The 18,166-nt window shown below is 40.8% G+C and overlaps 1 protein-coding gene across 34 annotated transcripts in view; it reads right to left on the bottom strand.

Annotated features, from left to right (window-relative positions):
* The window catches only part of LOC308199246 (uncharacterized protein), a 143,138-nt gene that overhangs the window by 108,030 nt on the left and 16,942 nt on the right, over positions 1-18,166 (bottom strand). For 4 of the 34 annotated variants that reach the window (XR_013954541.1, XR_013954542.1, XR_013954543.1 and 1 more), the window contains one exon: positions 12,282-13,458. The exons of 29 other annotated variants lie outside the window; for them this stretch is intronic. The gene's annotated coding sequence lies outside the window, so the exon portion shown is untranslated. Of the gene's footprint in view, positions 1-1,756; positions 2,864-12,281; positions 13,459-18,166 lie in introns of those variants that run through there. One more of the 34 variants, XR_013954540.1, reaches the window with a different exon arrangement.

Here is an 18,166-nt window from a genome sequence, read left to right as displayed (position 1 = left end):
CTTGTTTTGTGCTTCACACACTAAGAGTAGCTTTTTTTTTTTTTTTGTAACTAGTAGTGGAGGAATGGTTGATTTGTGCCTGGTTGGGAATTTTAACAATGACTTCAACAAGACGGCCATTCAGGTCAACACCAAATATTAACGGAAACCCAAGATTATCTAAAATCAAAACCAAATCTAAATCAAAAGATTATCTAAATCTGTTTAGGTACTTTTAAATTAAATATCCAGAGTTCAGGGATCTACATATCCAATACCAACTCTGAAGGGAAGTTAAGGACTCTGTGCAGCCAGCAAGGGGCTCAGGTCTGTGTTTTGCTTTAGGACTCACTTTTGGCTGTCTTCAAGCCTTGTTTTTAAAGAGCTGAATGCAGTAAACTGTGTTTCCCAAATTCTGGCAGTTTCTTTTTAGTCCTCTTTGCTATCTGAGAAGATACCATATTAGCCTGTAGCAAAGCGTGACTGAGCACAGTACTTCTGTAAGATCTGGCCAATGTGAAACAGATTTGGCTATCAGTTTCAAAGAGGGCTGTCTAGTTATCATTTGCATAAAAACTCTTGGAAGGAAGCATTTGTATGTCTTGTAAGCAATTACTTCTCTTTTTATCTTTGTGTGTAACTGTTAAAAATTCAAGATTACATGCAAATGGCATGGCAATCATTGTAGTGAAAACTATTTGCCAGCATGACTGCTTTAATTCACTGGCTCAAGCTCTAAGAAATAGTAGGGCTTTAAAAAAGGGCTCTATACATAGCCTGTATTGTTGCAATCAATTGAACTCCTTAACGAAGAAAACCTCTGAGGCTAACTGGAGGCATTCTGTGCTTCCCTCTGTTTTATTGCACAACCTTAGACACAATGTGTAAAAAAGGTCAAGACATCATGTAGGCTTTTGCATTAAGCAGCAGAACACTAATTAGTTTTACTGACAATGAGTTTTTGTGCTTGAGTTCTAATATTTTGATGTTTAGTTTTGCTTGAAAACTAAGTCTAACATGATACAAAGCCTCTTCTATTCTCTGTTGTCTTTTCCTCAAGATTATTTTAAAACTCATCATGTGTTCTCCAGCTTGAGTGCTAAGCGTTCTGTTACTTTGGTTTTAATGTAATGCTCCTACTCAAGCCAGAGAATAAAGAAGCAAAATCTAGTAGACCATCGTATTCATCTCTGAAGTGGCATTTGTAGAAAACATCAGCTAGTCATTGTTTCCCCTAGCTCTGCCTCTGAAATTTGTCCTACTGATAGCTGGCTGCAGCACTGTCTCTGTGTATTTAACTCACTGCACTCAAGACACATTTTTGCTTTTTTTCCCCTGGATATTTGTTCTCGGTATAATGATCAGGGGCCCTGCCTAAGCAATAAGAGAATTTGTAAATAGGCTTTTGCAACCAAATGATCTTTTATGAATGCTTTTTGGCTCTAAGTAATGCTACCATTTCATTAATTCAGAGTCTAGTTTACTGCCTATAGACACGTATGGTGGAAACAAAGACCAACCTTGGTGAGCTCTAAACCTCCCAGTCTACAAAACAGTTATGCATCCGGTTAAGACATGCAGTCAGTTGATTGCTTTTATGTAAAAAGTTAAAAATATGTGTGTCTGCAAGATGAAGATCTGTTAACATTGTGGTTCCCTGATGGATGCGAATGTGCAGTGCCTACCACAGTGAGATGCTTATTCTGTCTGAGTCACTAATGGAATAGAAGTACTATGCAATAATAATAATATATCACCATTAAATTGTATCTCACCAGTTAAAACATATCCATCCTGTACATTCTTGGAAGAGATGAGCTGCCTCTGACTGTGCTGTGAATCAGTCAAGTGCTTCAAGACAACTTCTGCCCAAATGCAAATCCAGTTTATTTAGTCAGGCGCAATGCTGTGCTAATGTGGTTGCAGGGCTTTGGATTGGCTTGAAGAGCAGACGGACTGAATGCCTGCCTGCCCAGAATGTACTGCGGAGAAATAACCTCCATTTTTGGCACAGAAGTGCTATTTCATTCAAAACAATGATACTGTTAAAAGTACAACAGTTAGGAATGAGAGCACTGCAGAGGCATACTCAAAAGCTCAATTCAACAGCCACATGACAGGCTCAGAGGCAGCTGTAATGGCAGCAGTTCAAAGGTCCACAGAGCTCAAAGAAGAAGGAAGCCAAAAGCTACTGCAGAGAAGAATTTGTCAAAACTTAGGATCCTGAAGTACCCAAGTAAATAAAGCTGGTAAAAAAAAAAAAAAAAAAAAAAAAAATCCTGTGCTTTCCTCTCCTTCTAGGAGAAAGTGGGAGGGGGAAAGAAAACAGATTAAGTCACATGTAATAAAACAAGATGGTGAATCTAAACATTTTATTCTACTTTAATCACAAATCCACTGCAGAGGAGCCCTTACGCTGCAGCTCCCTGCTGCTGCTCCCTCTCCTGCACTGCTGCCAACAGTAATGAACTGGGTGCCAGAAGTTGGCAGGGACTCTGTTTTAAGAAGAAGCACTCCTCTGCTGTGAGCAAAGGTGGCAGAAACAAGGCTGGCTTTTTCTTGGTGGTTTGAAAGAAAATGGCCTAAGTAGTAGAGCTCTAATCAAATCCAGCTTTCCCCAAATTTGGCAGCATTTAGTGTCCAGGGTCAGGTGCCGGGCTGTTCCAACAGGCAGCTTTCAACAAAGAGCCAGGACAGGATTCCCGTGCCCTGCGCCGTGGGAAGTTTGCATCCTCAGCTGGGGAAGGCCGTGGGCAATGCCAAGGCAGCGTGCATCCCCTGGGTTAACGCAGTGGCTGAGTTACACGGAGCCTTCCCAGTCGCACCGTGCAGCTGTGGGCCCGGTTTATGTACTGCAGACTACATGGTCCCTGACGGAAATTCTCTGTTGAAAAGAAGAGCAGGTTTTTCCCAGTTTTACAAGTGTCCATCAGGAAAGAGGGTACTGTAAAGGTCTTCTGGCTCCTGATGCAGTGGTCTGGGATACTACATACTCAGGAACTAAAGAGGCTCTGCACTGGAGGACTTGTAACAGAGTGCCAGTTTCTATGCTTAGTAGTTCCTCTGCCTTGTTTACAACCCAGACCTAATCCAGCCTGTCACGTTTAGGGGCCACTTGCTTTGGTACCTTCATTTTTCTGGAGTAGTTGATCCATTCCCAGAAGGAGAAAATACGTTCAAATCTCTTTCTGCTTATTTGCATATTCAGCTTGGCTGAATTTGCATATTCATCTTTCTATCACATGGAAATCAGAAATCAGCTGCTGTTTGTTGAGGGTGGGTTTTTGTTGCTGTTTTTGTTTTTTTGAAGTTTCCTACTTGTTTTTATCCACTGTGTACATTGGAAGCAATACAGCAAATCATTTTGGAAGGACATGGTTATTAGTGCATCACGATACACAGTGTGTCTTGTTACACAACTCAATATTTTTAATTACTTGCCTTTACTAGTGAGACAAAATTTAGAGTCAAGTTTCAAGTAATCCCTTTTATTGGACTAATGCAGCAATATTGACAGTCGTGCTTTAGGGATATACAAAACTCCCTTGCAGGTCAGGAAAGGGTTGACTCTAAAGAATGGATTCCTATACCCAGAAAGCTGGTTTGTCAATAGTGTACAGTTAGTCCAATAAAAGGGATTACTCAAACATTGGCTCTACACTTAGTCTATAAAGAAAATATCTGAGCTTTGTAGTCAACACTTTTATGACTTTTAAGTAGGTCCATTTTGTGATGAATCATTCCAAGCTTGAGGACAGCTCTAACTAAGCTGTAGTTACATCCCGTGTCTACACCTTTATGTCTACACACACAGACATGGACAAAACCAAAAACAAACAAAACAAAACAACTAGTGGGCCCACCATTCTGCCTGGTATATATTTGAGCCGTTCTGTGTAGTTCAGGGAAGTCGTATCGACTAACACCAGCTGAGACTCTGTCCACAGACTTAGTTTTAGTGTTTATGTGCTGTTCCTTAGAAGAAAATTTTTATAGATGCCTATAATAAGATACTCAAACTACAAAAAGCAAAGAAATCCGTTATCATAGAAGAGCTGTACCCACTGGACACACATCTGGAATTGGCCTGGCCACAATGCTTAATACTTCCAAAAGGCAACTCTCTCCCTTGCACCCCGTGTTTTTCTTTGCAGTGGGGCAGCACCCAGAGGAGCCACCCCTGGATCAAGGGTGCAGCAGAAGACCTCACACAAAATGCTCGCAGTCTGTGGCGCTGTGACATGCTCTCAGGTTGGGCCTCGCTGCTCATGCACTGCCCCACGGCCAGAGCCTGCGCAGAAAATGTAAAGAAGCAAGGACCTGTTTACCTCTCACTGTTAGATTAACACAAAAACACCCCAAACACGGCGGTGACTGGAAGTCAGCTAGCAGACAGTGAATGGGAAGCTAAGCTGCCTTCACGCCCTTAGCCTGCAAAGTGTGTTTCATTTCTGATATTTCCCAGCTGAAAGCTTCACAGCCAAAATGAATTTGGTAATGGAGTTACAAGCTCCTGAAAATAGAGCTTTTATAAGGTAATATAAACCCTAACACAACCTTAATTATAGTGACACAATCTCTGTGCTATAAATAATGACATCTTTGACCAATATGATGCATAGTAACATGAAAAGTGATGTAACATAAGCAATGTCACTGCTAAAAGTTAAAGGGGAACACATTTTTCTCAGGCAGAATACCCACTATCAATTCAGACAGCACGTATCTGACCTAGATTTATGGTCGTGAATAATAGTGTCATGAATGCTAAAGTGTCTGCCTCTTTCAAATAGTTTGGCAAATCTGTACATCAAAATCAGTTTGGAAAGGAATCACAACCCTTCATCTGAGATAATTGCAGCTAGAATAACATTACATATACTTTTAAAATCTTCTTAGGTAAGTGCCTTCATCTTTTGTGCTCTTAATAAGCGCAGTGGAGAGTGACATTACATATTGACTGAAACACCTGGAAGACACGATCCATGCATCCAGTGGAAGTAGGAAAATCTTTAGTAAGATGGGGATTATGCAATACCTACAAAAAATACATTTTTTTTCCCTTCAAAACTTGGCAAATCTTCTGGCACCTAGTTTAAAGCACAACTTCACTTCCAAACCTCAGATTTAAGTTCTGTATCAGCATTTCATTTCTGATGCATGTGGCAAACGCTAGGCACTGACACAAAAAACAACAGGCTGTGGTATTCAGAGAGGTACTTTAAGCAGATATTTAAGTTAAAGCAAAATATCTACATTACTCCTGAGCCCCTGAACTCAGTGGGATGTATGCATGTGCTTAAGCACCTATTTCAGCTGTGGCCTGAATCACAAATTCTGAAGAAATTTTTGACTGACCTAACAAAACAAACTCCTGTTCAAGTTAACCAGAGTTTCACTGGCTGAAAGTAACGTAAGAACTTCAGGATTTGGTCATCAGCCCAAAGCACAAGACATTTCCTCACGTTTCTTTCTTGGGGAAACCACTTCTGTGACATCTTTACTCCCCAGAACACTTTAAAAAGTGGAAAATAAACACAGGATCCCAGCAAAATGCAGCCTGGCCTGGACAGAAAAGCTACCAATTGGTACCCAATGCAGCAGTCATTCTGCAATAGCAGCAATACTACACCTCATAAAAGGGGCTGTGAAATACTGGGTAACTAGACAGAAAAATGAAGAGACCGACTGAACACCTGACACAGCCTCAGAGGCGTTTCGGCTGCCTCAGAGCACGTGCTGGGAGCACGGGCGGCCTGCAGCACCGCTGAAGGCCTCAGAGGGCTGAAACGCCTCTTGGCAGTGCCCCCATCTCTCTCTGTCTCCCCCCTTCTTTCACGTTTGTTGTCTGGGTGATAAAACAGATGGGTTCATTTTTATTGCCCTGACGGCATGGCTATGGTGCCTGGCTGTAGATGCTTTGGTTTACAGTGAAGGCAACGAACCCTGCATCACACCAGGGGCCTTACAAAGCCCTCGGCCGCATGGGATCAGCCCCAAGGAGGAACCCACCAGGCCAGGGTTCTCGCAGATCTGCTGTGCCCTAAATACTGCGTCTGTATTTAAATATTTTGGTGCCTTCCTGTGCAGGATAGCTGAGGCATGCACATGCTGAGAGACTATTGCAAAAGCTAGTTCTGTTTCAAAGGGATATATCTAGATAGTGAAAGAATATGCCTAGATATATCTACTTTCTCGTGGCACTATAAACCAAGAACAACATCAATGAAGTAAAGAGAATTATACCAGCACAAAAAACAATGCTCTTCCACAGCATGATCACTCACGGCTTACTGTAAACATGTAGTGATTCAAACCATACATAATTTTGCTATTTTGTATTAATGTTTTAACATGATTAAACAAAGCCCTAAGAATACAATGGCCCTGGTAAGAAAAATGATTTCTTGCACATGCATTTTAAATGAAATGCAATGAGACTTTGTGATTCAGACCTTAGTAGGCACAAAATTTAGAATAACTCTGTTTATCTGTGCAAACTTTCCTTAGCCTGTTGCAACTCCAAATGTTTTAACTGTTACACATGGGTGTTTGGTAGAATATACTAAATAAAAAGTTTACAAAGACTTTATTTTTCTCCAGCCTACAAAGGACTCCAAATCTTTACTGTTCAGCACAGCTGCCTAGAATAGGCACACTAGAGCTTTTGTCCAGTGAGTCAAACTGAGTGGGAGTGAATACCATTAACCCTTAAAACAGAATTATCTTATTCTTTTGATTTTACAGCACACTGTAATATGTTTGTGGCCATATTTGGAACACATCCGGCTTGATCTAGAAGGACACAGGAATAATAGATATCATTCAGATCATAATTAGCCATGTACTTGCAATAGCGGGATGTAAAGTAAAAGGAAAAACACTAAAAATGTTGTTTTTTTGGACTGTGACAAAGAGCTTTTTAAATGAGTTTGGGCATTTTTAGTGTCTGACTCATGTCTGGAGATTTCTGCTATATTCCAGAATCCTTTAACTTTTGTGTTTTTTCTTTCTGCCTTTGACAATGACATGCTAATAGCTTCAGGCTTCCTACTGCCTTCTTGTGCATATTGCTCTCCTTTGTTTTCTGTTAGAGAGAAAATGTCAGAATTTTAGATAGTGTTTTTTGTGGTCATGGCAAAAGTTAAGGAAATTTTAGTGCATCCTGGGAAGACTGATTGGACCTTCTTCAGCCTGAGTTTTCACATTTTATTTTCTGTTTCTTTTATTTATTTATTTGGTGAGACTACATCATGAACTTGTACCAGGAACAAGGAAATGCTCCTTTAAGAGCCACTGATTTATCAAGCATATGTAAGTAGAACATTTTTCTTATTTTACCAAAGTTTTATACAAGGCCGGTACATGCTGGAACAAGAATGATGGAATGGACTGAAGCTTGCCCCACTGAATTTCACAGGAGCAATACCAGTCTCTTCAGTAGTCTGAGGCAAGGGCTGGGACCAACTAGCACTTACTCTAGGGTGGAAGTCAGTGCTTAAAAAAGAGCATTCATTCCACAACCGGAGACTTTGCAGGCTTGGTACCTCTGAGCCTGGTCCTTAAAAAAACTGAAATCTCATTTTTCTTAGGTAATTCTTATGCAATCATCTACATTGATTCTTATGCAATAATGGAGTTGCATGCGCAATCAGGTGATAGTAGTGAATCCAGAATAAATACTCAGATGATACAAATCTAAGCTTGAAATGTCTAAAGTATCTGTAACTCAGGAAGGCAGATTGGGGTCTTGATTATGCACCTTAAGTTCAATTTCAGAAATAATTTAAAATACTTGTGAACCAACACACTCTGGACTTTCCACAAGACCTAGACTCCTAACAGCCCTATCTGAATATATATATATTATATATAATATAGACATATTTCAGATAGACATATGTATATTTCAGATAGACATATATATGTCTATCTGAAAATAAATCAAAGCCTCCAAACCTCTGTGCTGTTTCCAAGTAGTAACTTGTGATGACCCATGCAGCCACCAGTATCACACCGCCAGAAACCCAGGAACACAGCACACGCTGACATTGCCCACATCTCACTGTATTATTTTGGACTATCACCGCACTTCCCCAGGCAAAATACCTTCTTCTTTTTGGGTGGTCCAGCTATGTAGCATGCTTTAAGCATGCACGTCAGCTTGAGGGGCAGAGCACAGACATGCCCCTCCTCAGAACATCCTCTCCATCCCATACTGCAGTGGCATTCGGTAAAGGAATGCCCAGCAAGAGAGTCATAAGGACATTAATGACTTTTCATTGGCATTTGATAGCAAAGCATTTTGATGAGCAGGGTACACCCATACTTAACAGAAGGTCCAATGGTACACAGCAAGAAAAGAAAAGTGGGTGTGAGAGAGAAAATACAAAAGCCTCAAGTCTTTACTTACTGACATAACTCAGAAGCAATTCCTTTGATGGCACTGAATTTACAGTGGTGTCAACCTGATAGTGGAAGATGTCTAAAGGTGGCAGAGACAGATGAGCAGGAGGACAGCAACAGGATGCAGAATAAAGTGAGAACAGATGCATATAGGATGAGTGTAAAAATAGAACAAAGCCCAGAGCCACAATTTTGCTGCAAGAGCAGCAAACTATTAATCGCAGCACTGGGGTGACGGAGCCTGCAGCACCCGAGCAGCTACATTCCTGCACCTTTGTGAATTACATATTCTTTGGCAGAAAAAACTGTACAAGCTCCTCTACCTTTCAGTAAATGAAGGCTCTAACTGGTTGCCTGATAGTAAGGAGGAATTCCTAGCATCACTGTACAAAACAAAGAGTCTTCCAGAGATGTTAAATTGGATCTGACCATCATCTTGTAGTCTCCAAATGAAGCTGGCGGGAGTGATTAGGCAAAAGCATTGTGAAGAGAGCCTAAAACATTCAGAGAGGTAAAAAAAAGATTGCTCAGAGTAATTCTTTGCTTATTGTTTTTTTTGGTGTTTTTTTTTTTCTTTATTTTCCCCCCACTCAAGTGCTGGCTAGCTAAAAGGGTGATAAAATGGCATTGAAAACATGCAGCCAGCTTCTCCGAGAATCCCAGAACATGAAAGCTAACTTAGCACTGAGGAGCTGCAGATGCTCAAGCTCAGGATTCCAACAGCAGGAAAAGAAAAGGAAGAGGAGGACAAGCCATGCGGAAGGCTCTAAATTACCATCTTAAAACAGAGGAATAGTAGTAGGACTCAGGCTGCCTGGAGATCTGACATTGAAACTGGAAGTGTCTGTACTTATATTTTTCTTAGATCTGCTTCACTCCTCACAATGTTTCAGTTTCCTTTATTACCTAAAGTAGTTGAAGAAAAGCTAAGGCCTTGTTTTCACCACCCTGTTGCATTAGGGTACGGGGTGGGTGCTGCTCCTGTCCTCAGATCTTTCAACACTCAGATCTGCTCAAGCCAAGATGGGCTTTGTGCTGCAACAAACGGGGCTGGTCGGGGGGAGACTGGGCTGCAAGCAAAAGCTTCACTCCAGGCTAAGAACACCACAGGAGCCCCAAGAGTGCTGCAATCTTCAATGTTTTTCCAAATTACCCTCCGATGGTACTTCTGGGACCCTGTCTCTTTGCCAGCCAAACAGAGATAACCTTTTAAGGCACAATTATCACATTTTGTCTTGGGAGTTTTGCCTGAGTATGCAACCCTCTGCACCTGTGTTTTCTATAGCTTCACTATAGCTGGGTAAGCAAATAGTATCCAGGGGTGAGACCTTTCCTCGTAGCCTGTGGCTACATGACCTGGCTACATGACCTGAGCCTTACCCTTCAGCTCCTTACTCATGGCTGTGCTGTGACACCAATAAGATTTATGCTTTGGGGGTCAATGCTGCAAATCACCGTGTTCTCATGACATCACATGCGGGCTGTCTGGTAAAAGGATGCATAGGGCTAGTCTCCACTAACAGCAGGAGAGCACTAAAAAGCCAGAGTCCCTCACTAGGTTCTGAGCAGCTTAAGAAGATGCTTCCCACTACTCCTAGGTCCTGGATCTGCCTGTATGTGAGGGCACTCAAGGACCTGGGGGAAAATTCATGAGGCAGAGGAAGACCTGGAGTTGACAGTAAGCTGGCACTGGTGGCCATGGCCACTCTTGCCCTTCCTAAAACTCCAAAGAAGAAAGAAGACAAGACCCAGGCGAAACACAGTAAGAAACAAGTTATACCTAAGGCTGGCTGCCTCAGCCAAAGGTTAAAGCCAATCCTGATGATGAAACCATAGCATAGAAGAGACCTGTCATTGCTCACACAGGACCACACTGTGCAGGGTAGATGACAGGCATTTAGAAACCTTAGAGGAAACATCAAGGTGTTTGAGTTACCATCACTCATGGCACTCATCCATCCTCTGGCATGCAAAGAGGAGGTTTTAGGCAATGACATTCTCACACTCCCTTTTGGCCATAATTAACCCCATTCTCCCAATTCCATCCCCTAGTCTCTATCTCCCTTCCCTCAGCTTCACTTTCTCTTCTCATAGTTTTGTCAACATGAAATTATAAAGCTGCATTTGACAAACTTAGGAAAAAATGTGATTTGAATTCTGTTACTAGAGCAGAGGACAGTAATTTATTTTCACTGCTGTTTTGCAGTATTACCTGTTGCCCCATATTGAGTCAGTACATCAGGTGTACATAATGCACAATTTCAAAGACTAAATACAACAACAAAATATAGAAGGGCAAAGTCCTTTTGTATTTTGGTGTCATACTGGGCCAAAATAGATTTCCCAAGACCAAATGTGTTTGAAATTCAGTCTGTGATCTGTTAAAACCAGTTGGTAGAAAAATGAATTTCATGTAGCTGGAGAAATTAGGAGAAAGAATTGAAGCCGATAAGAGAATGAAAGGGGTAATGAAAACTCTCCTGTTGACCTTATTAAAGGATAAACAGAAAAGTGGGAGCAGAATTCTTTGCAGAGGACTGGAGGAATAAGCAGAAGAACACTATGAGCAAAACCAGACTGGATCAGGCAAGGAGGTCATTAAGGGTTTGTAACTGCCAGCACAACGGTGACCAGTGCCACCAAGTCTCCTCCGGGGCCAGCTTTGACTCCCCAACCCAAGTGACCAGGTACCTGGTTGCAGATGGATCAGCTAACAAGCAGTCTTCAGCGGGGATCCACAACGAGGTTCGGCTGTGGTAAGGTACCTTAATTGATTTGTCAGTGCACCCAGCTTACAACAGTGAAGAAGCCAATGAAAATTAATGAATTAACTCAAATGACATTGCAGACTTGGATGGGAAGTATCCCTAAGAGAAAATGATGGTAGAAAGAGAGGAGTTTCAATATTAAATCAGACCAATGGTCCATCTAGTACTAGATATAAAATCCTATAATGGACAGTTATGCAATAAGATACCTATTGGGGAAATTCTTAATACCAGGTGATTTTATTCTGAAGTAAGAGGGCTTATATATCTCCTTCTTACCTAATGTATCTACAGATATTATTCATACCATGGTCTAATCTTTTATTTTTCTCCTTTTCTGCCTCACTATCTAGTGGCAGGGAACTTCAGAACTAATATATTGTATTTTCAAAATCCTTTTAGCTTTTAGTGGTATTACAACCCTGGTTCCCTTGTTTGGGTACTGAGACAGAAGTTAAACCAACCATTTTTTTCTACTGTATACATTTCACACAACAAATAACATCAACCTTCTCGTTGAACTAAGCACAGAAATCACATTCTGACTCCTGCAACATAGAAGCTTTTCAAGCTTCCAACAATATTTATTGCTCTTTTTGGGATCTTTGATATTTCAGCTACAACTTTTCAAAACACAGCAACTAGAACTGGCCAAGAGGTCAAAGACAAAAATATTACCTAGTATTGACATAATGTTGAGGAAAAATCTATATTCCTATCTTTTTTTTTTTTTTTAAACCAATCTTATGCCATGAGAAAACATTTTTAGTACAGCACGCCTATTACTTCAGGCTTCGTGGTGAGTGCTTGTCTCCATGGCACAAGAGAAAACCATCAGATGCATTATAAAGAATGGTCCCTGACCAGCTGTGAATTGGAAAAGGAGACTGGCATCAACATAAAAATGTAGTCACATGAAGTCATGTCAAGCTTCACAGCTCTGACCTTCTTCTAAGCAATGTAGCACTTACTCATCTTGGTATAAAAAAGATTTCAGTCCTCTTTTGCAATACATACGGGTGTTTCTGTAATTTTCCTACAGATTTTGTGAGGAAAACTGAACGCAGTCTTGATAGAGGTTGCCTTATCTGTGAAAACGTTCTCTTTAATTCCTGTTAGGAAACAGAAGTACAACATGATTTGAGCAATGCAGTTGGCAGTGCGACTTCAGTATGATGCCACTCGAACTGAGAAGCCATTCTTTCCTTCCAGAAATGCTGTTGTTAAGCTACTGGAGAGCAAGCCAGGATATTTCAGTCATATGGTTCCTTTGACCTATCCATTATTAATTCCAGAACTAAATTCAGAATATTCAAGAGCAACTTGAAAATTACAAGAGAAGTAAGAAAACATTTAACAGTTCCTGTGACCAGCACAAAACGTTTAATGGATGGAAGGGAAAGATTTCCTTGTCAATGGCAGCTTTCATCTTACCTAATGGGAAGGTTCCCTTGCAATTATTTCAGCAATAAGGAAATGGGATGTCTGTTTTACTAAATGATCTGTAATGCATTTCATCTCTTATTTATAGACAGTAAGATGCTCAACTGTACACAGTATATAAAGGCAGAAGTTTAAACAAGTTATCTGTTTAATGAAGTATGACATACATATTGTCCACAGCAAACAGAAAGAAGCACTAGGAAGTTGATTTTCATGTAAGGTCTCCAAAATTAATTAATGGTGAAAAAAATCTGTAAGACACAGTAAGGGTCCTCTCATCTATACATACACATAGATTTTAAGGTCAAAGGGGACTGTCCTCCTGCATAACAATGGCCACAGGACCTCCACACTGATTTCTCTAATAAGCATACCGTACTGTGTGAGCTGTAATCCATCTTTAAGGGGAACATTCAACCTTCATTCGTGACTCATTTTTACATTTTGATTAACTCATACTTATCAGCAATGACCACAAACTGTGTTAGAAGGAGGAAAACAGAATTCCAAATACTCTGTGATTGGGATGCCACAAAAAGCCTTTCGCAAGAAAAGATTACATTAGAAATTAAACCCTAACTTTTATTTTAAAATTTAATCTCATTTCTTCAGTCCCTGATTTTAGCAAACTGAGTACTATGGCCATGTATCATTAACACCTCACATTAAGGAAATATTAAGCAGGTGCACTGAAATAATTCTCAGTCTATCAAAAAAGTCAGTATTAGGATTTGTATGTTTCTTAGCCACTATGTCCTAAGTGCAGTGTAGGAATCCAGACTCTTCAAACCAAAAAAGCTGACTGTATTACGATAACTCTGAGTCCTTCCAGAGAGCGTGTTACATGGGCAGTTCTTCAAATCTGCAAGATACACATACAGTGACAGCATGTGACAAGAGAAAACAAGAAATTAATGCAGATAAGAATTTACAGGTATCGTTCTAGCTAAAGGTCATAAGTAAAATCAATCTTGTATGGGAAGCAGATTTCCCATTACTGAAATATCCCTGGTATCTCATGACTGCAAGATTGCTCAGTACATCTCTAGTAATAAGGTTAACTCTGGCCAGTATGACTTATCATATCAAGAGTTATATAAGAATTATGCTCAGAGAGCAAAAGGTGCTGGAATATGCAGAAGATGCTAACCGCAGCAAAGAATATTAATTGTGGTGGGGCTGGTGGAAAGGAGAGCAGACGAAAAGAAAGGAACTTTGCACGGCAGTGTCTCATCTAACAAAGTCAGAGTTCGTGGCATGAGGAAAACTAGTATGATTACAAGGTAGCATCCCAGTGTATGCTAGCAGGGGAGATCTGGTGGAGATGGCAGGAAAGTGAGTTAAGACGTCACTTTTAAATGTAAGTAACTTTTTAAGGGCCAAGACAGCACAACAGAAATAAGAAGGAAAAGAAGGTGTGGAATAAAACTGAATTTCATAGGCATCAGAAATTGTATTCCAGAGGGAAAGAAATATTCTGGAACATAAAGAAGAAAGGACACAAAACCATCGCTTGCCTGAGTTCCTGTGCTCTCTAATTAAGAAAAAGCAGTCTTGCAAAGACACAAAGACACGGAAAGATAAATCCTGCAATACATGATAGTAAACAAGGAATGCGGGGGGAAAGAAAGATCTAAAGGTAGATACTGTGTGCAACCACCAGGTGGTTGAGAAGTGTATGACATATGGGGAGCTTAGAAGAAGATCAGATGGCAGAGGGGATGATTGAGTGGATGCCAGCAGGGAAGAGGCCACATGAAAGACCAAATCCAAGAAATTGGGTCTATGTATCCAAAGCTCGAGGTGACAGCCTTAAAGCAACGAGATAAATGAATCAGCTCGCAAGGCAGCAATGATGATGGATAAGGTGGGATAGGATCAGCTGCCAAAGGAGTGTAAAAAGGTTCTAGAAATATTCAGAAATGCATCATGGAGAGAAGGGGGGGGGGGGGGAAGGGTACGGGATGGCATTGTTGGTTTACTTGTTGTGGAACACAAGCAATTGGATTTTATTTGCTGTCTCAACAGTCATTTTGCTTTATGGAGTTTGTTAATGACTTTGTATAATGTCACTAAATGTGAATGCTAGGAGACTATTACGGGCTCCATCCTGGATGAGGTGCGTTGTTTCTTTGACTCTAATGGCAAGATACGTATGTGCAGTACTTGCAGCTGAGCTCCATACTGGACCAAACTTGAAAGCTCTTCTGAGTCCTTTCAGGGGCTATAGAGAGGCTGGCTGTCACTAAAATCCAAAAGAATTAAACTATGAAGAAAACGGCATGTAAGCCAGCATCTTTGCACTTGGCTTACTGAGTCTGTGGATAGTGAGAATGCTCAGCCTCTCTCAGGGATGATGTTTCAAATAGGAATAGTAGGAAAACGCTGGTTCTGTATCTTCACAGCACCTTACTGAAGTTCTGGTTTATTCCAGAAACACCTTCGCCCCTGTGTGTGAGCTCAGGCAACTTACTGCAATGTATGGGGACGTCCCAAACCACCTGCAGAGCAGTTCTGTCGAAGGTGCAGTGGTCATTTAAAAATGACCTTTTCTCACTGGTTTCTCAAGTACAGCTTGAAAGTAAACAGGCAAATTCATCTCAGATCTGCAGTTACTTGGGCACTGAGCTTTCTTTATAAATCAAAGGGCAATTGTTTAGGCCCTCTGCTGAGTGAGGACAAAATCCCTGATTTTTTTGGTAATAATGTCAGCCTTCCGCTCTAAGTCAGGACTCCAGTTGCTTTACAAATAAAATCAGAGATTACAGTCCCATTTGAAAACAATTATTCTGGGCCCAATCCCAGAAGGTGCTGAGTGCCTTCAACTCCCACTGCATTCATGAGGGACTAAAAGTGCTCAATGACGTACATCATCTTAGAGATTTTCCTTAAGAGCCAGATCCCCCATATCTTTTAACCCGAGGCACTGCTTACTCCTGCAAATAGAGCACAGCTTGACCCTGCAAGTCCTTAGCATGAAAGGTTGCACTTACTGCTGTGCCCAGTACCACTGACAATAATCACTACCATCCATAATAAAGTTTTGCAGGATGAAGCCTTAAATAAAATTTATGTCACTGACCTACAACCAACAGCTGCAAGAAAAAAGTAGGACTGCAATGAAAATTCCCAGCCCATTAACGTGGATATTGCACTACTCCAGCTTCAGACAAAAGCTGCATTAACTCTATCCTTCAAAAATGGTGCCGTCTAAACACCTCAAGTAGACTCTCATTAAATATCAGTGTTTTACTCTACAATCTAAGGCCTCAAAATGTAATTGTATCTTAAATATGATTTATTAAAATTGTATTTGAGAGATCATCAGTGAGGTAAATGAGTTCCCCTTTGCAGCCTATGCTGCAGAACAGACAGATGTTAGCTAAACACCAGTGTTGGGCTTTATGTCCTGCAAATTATTTATAAACAAATTATCAAAAGGATGCGGAGTTAGGGCAGCGAATGGTGGCACGCTAAAACCTAAAGAGGAGGCAGAGACTTGATCTGACCGCAATGTCCCCATTTGTACAACTATCTGGGAGCAACTACAAAGAGCACCCAGGATTAACTTCATGCATCTGGCACAGCACGCTGCGTGTTTGTGTGTGTGAACCTTCTGTCTGTGAAATGGTTAAAACTTAAGGTTACCCATCCAAGGAGTAGAAAATGAAGGTTCTCAGTTTGATGGACAACAGCTCAGAGATCCCTGATGTCCCAAAATATTAGGTTTCTCTTCTAATAATGTTGGAAATATTGCCTACTGTCATGATTAATCTTAGCAGCATCTCCGGCTGATTGCAGGTGACGCAGTCACAGCGCAGTGCCTGTGTTGGTTTCCACACACCGTCAAATCTGCTACAAATGCAGGGGTGAAGGGGAAAGAACTGTGATACCAGGTATCCCAGTGGCTAATAGATTGTGACATGAAAGAAGGAAACCTTTATTTTAATTCAAAAAACAAAAGCCAAATAGCAAAACTTATGTACGTGCCTAACTTTTTTTTTTCCTCCTCAAGTGGAAAACATTCGCCTGCTAACAACTCTTGGCTGGCATCAAGGGAAAGTGGAGGTATTTGCAGATGTGGAGGAAGACATACAAAACATTTTTCAAATCAAAGGCTTGAATTATTGCACTGGGTTCATGAAGTTTCACAGGCATGTAGACACACCATTGTCTACGCCCTGGAACAAGCTGCCCTTTCTTCGGGAAGGAAAAACAACCCAATGTTTCTTACAATCCGATCTGTATGTATCAGGGAGCTATCTATATTTTGAAATTCTTTGCATTGTCTGTGGTAAGGGTGTGCTGTTTTGGCCCAACAATGGCAACATTGATTTTAGAATTTCAGAATTTTGGTGCATAGAACAAACTGTGAAACAAAACCGGCCTGCTCTCAATAGTACAACAACAGTGCTCTTATATAAACTTGCCTTTCCTCGCCATTTTACATAGTCAAAGATCAATAACGCTCATTCAGCCAACATTATTAAAGCCATTTATCAGCGACTTTTTTTCTGTTGCTAATAAAAAGGATTTCGCCGACAAAGTTATGTCATCTTCCGCTCACTTGGTAGCAGCGCAGATAATTAGCTTTGTTGTGTCCCCAACAATTGGGCCTTGTTTATGAACTTACATTTATTAAGTGAAAGTATTTGGAAACTGATGGTACATTGAAGTTTGGTTGCCATGGGCAATAATCATCCCAAAAAAGTCATGACCTCCCTGTTATGCAGCTAGTAACTAATTGAAATGATACAAATTACTCTGATTCTCTGTCTGCCAATTTAGAGGCTGGTTGTGGTCAAGGGTCAAATGAGCTCCTATTCATGAAACTATGTTTGAAGTGGCTGCTGCCATAGCAAGGGGTTTGGTGTGGACGCTGCGACTCCTCTGGACATTACCCCATACTGTGGAGGAGAGGGTTGCGCAGATAGCAAAACAATAAGCCTACCAAGGCTACCTTCGGCTGACACATCAAAAGCTTCTCCGTGTCAGTCATTTAGCAGTAGCTGCTACCAGCCAGGACATGGTTTACTGGGTAGGAATAAGTGTTGCATTCATCCCCAAGGGCTGCCTTATACATTTAACCGATGCCACAATGCCTTCTGAGGTAGGTGTAAGCAATCAAAGAATCCTTCTACTTGCACTCAGTTCAGCAAGAAAAACAAAGGCCTCCTTTTCTTTGAGATGTAACAGGACAAATGAAAATCTGGTGGAATATCTGAAGCATCATCCTTTAAAAACATTCAAAATGTTTTTGTGCTAAAAGAAACAACATGTTTATCTCAGTAAATACGGAGACCTCAACAATAAAAAGTTAATAGTGCAACGAGATTTTGTCCTTTAGGAAATTCGATGTGATTCCAGGGAATGTTGCTCAAAGGCTTATTAAATATGTACTGGTTTACTGGGTGAGCATTCACAATGCCATTAAAGAGATTTCTTTCTTTATGTAAGCTCCTACAGCTTTAACATGTCTAAATCTATTAAAAACGTGATAGAAGAAACCATGCCACAAGAACAAGTCAGGCTCCTTGGATAATGAAGATTAACATTTTCTGTGTTTCAAC

The sequence above is a fragment of the Anser brachyrhynchus genome (genome assembly GCF_964034855.1).
Source record: "Anser brachyrhynchus genome assembly, chromosome: 8".
NCBI classification, from domain to species: domain Eukaryota; kingdom Metazoa; phylum Chordata; class Aves; order Anseriformes; family Anatidae; genus Anser; species Anser brachyrhynchus.
The sequence above is the reverse complement of the archived record's forward strand: the minus strand, read 5'-3'. Positions and strand labels throughout refer to the sequence as shown.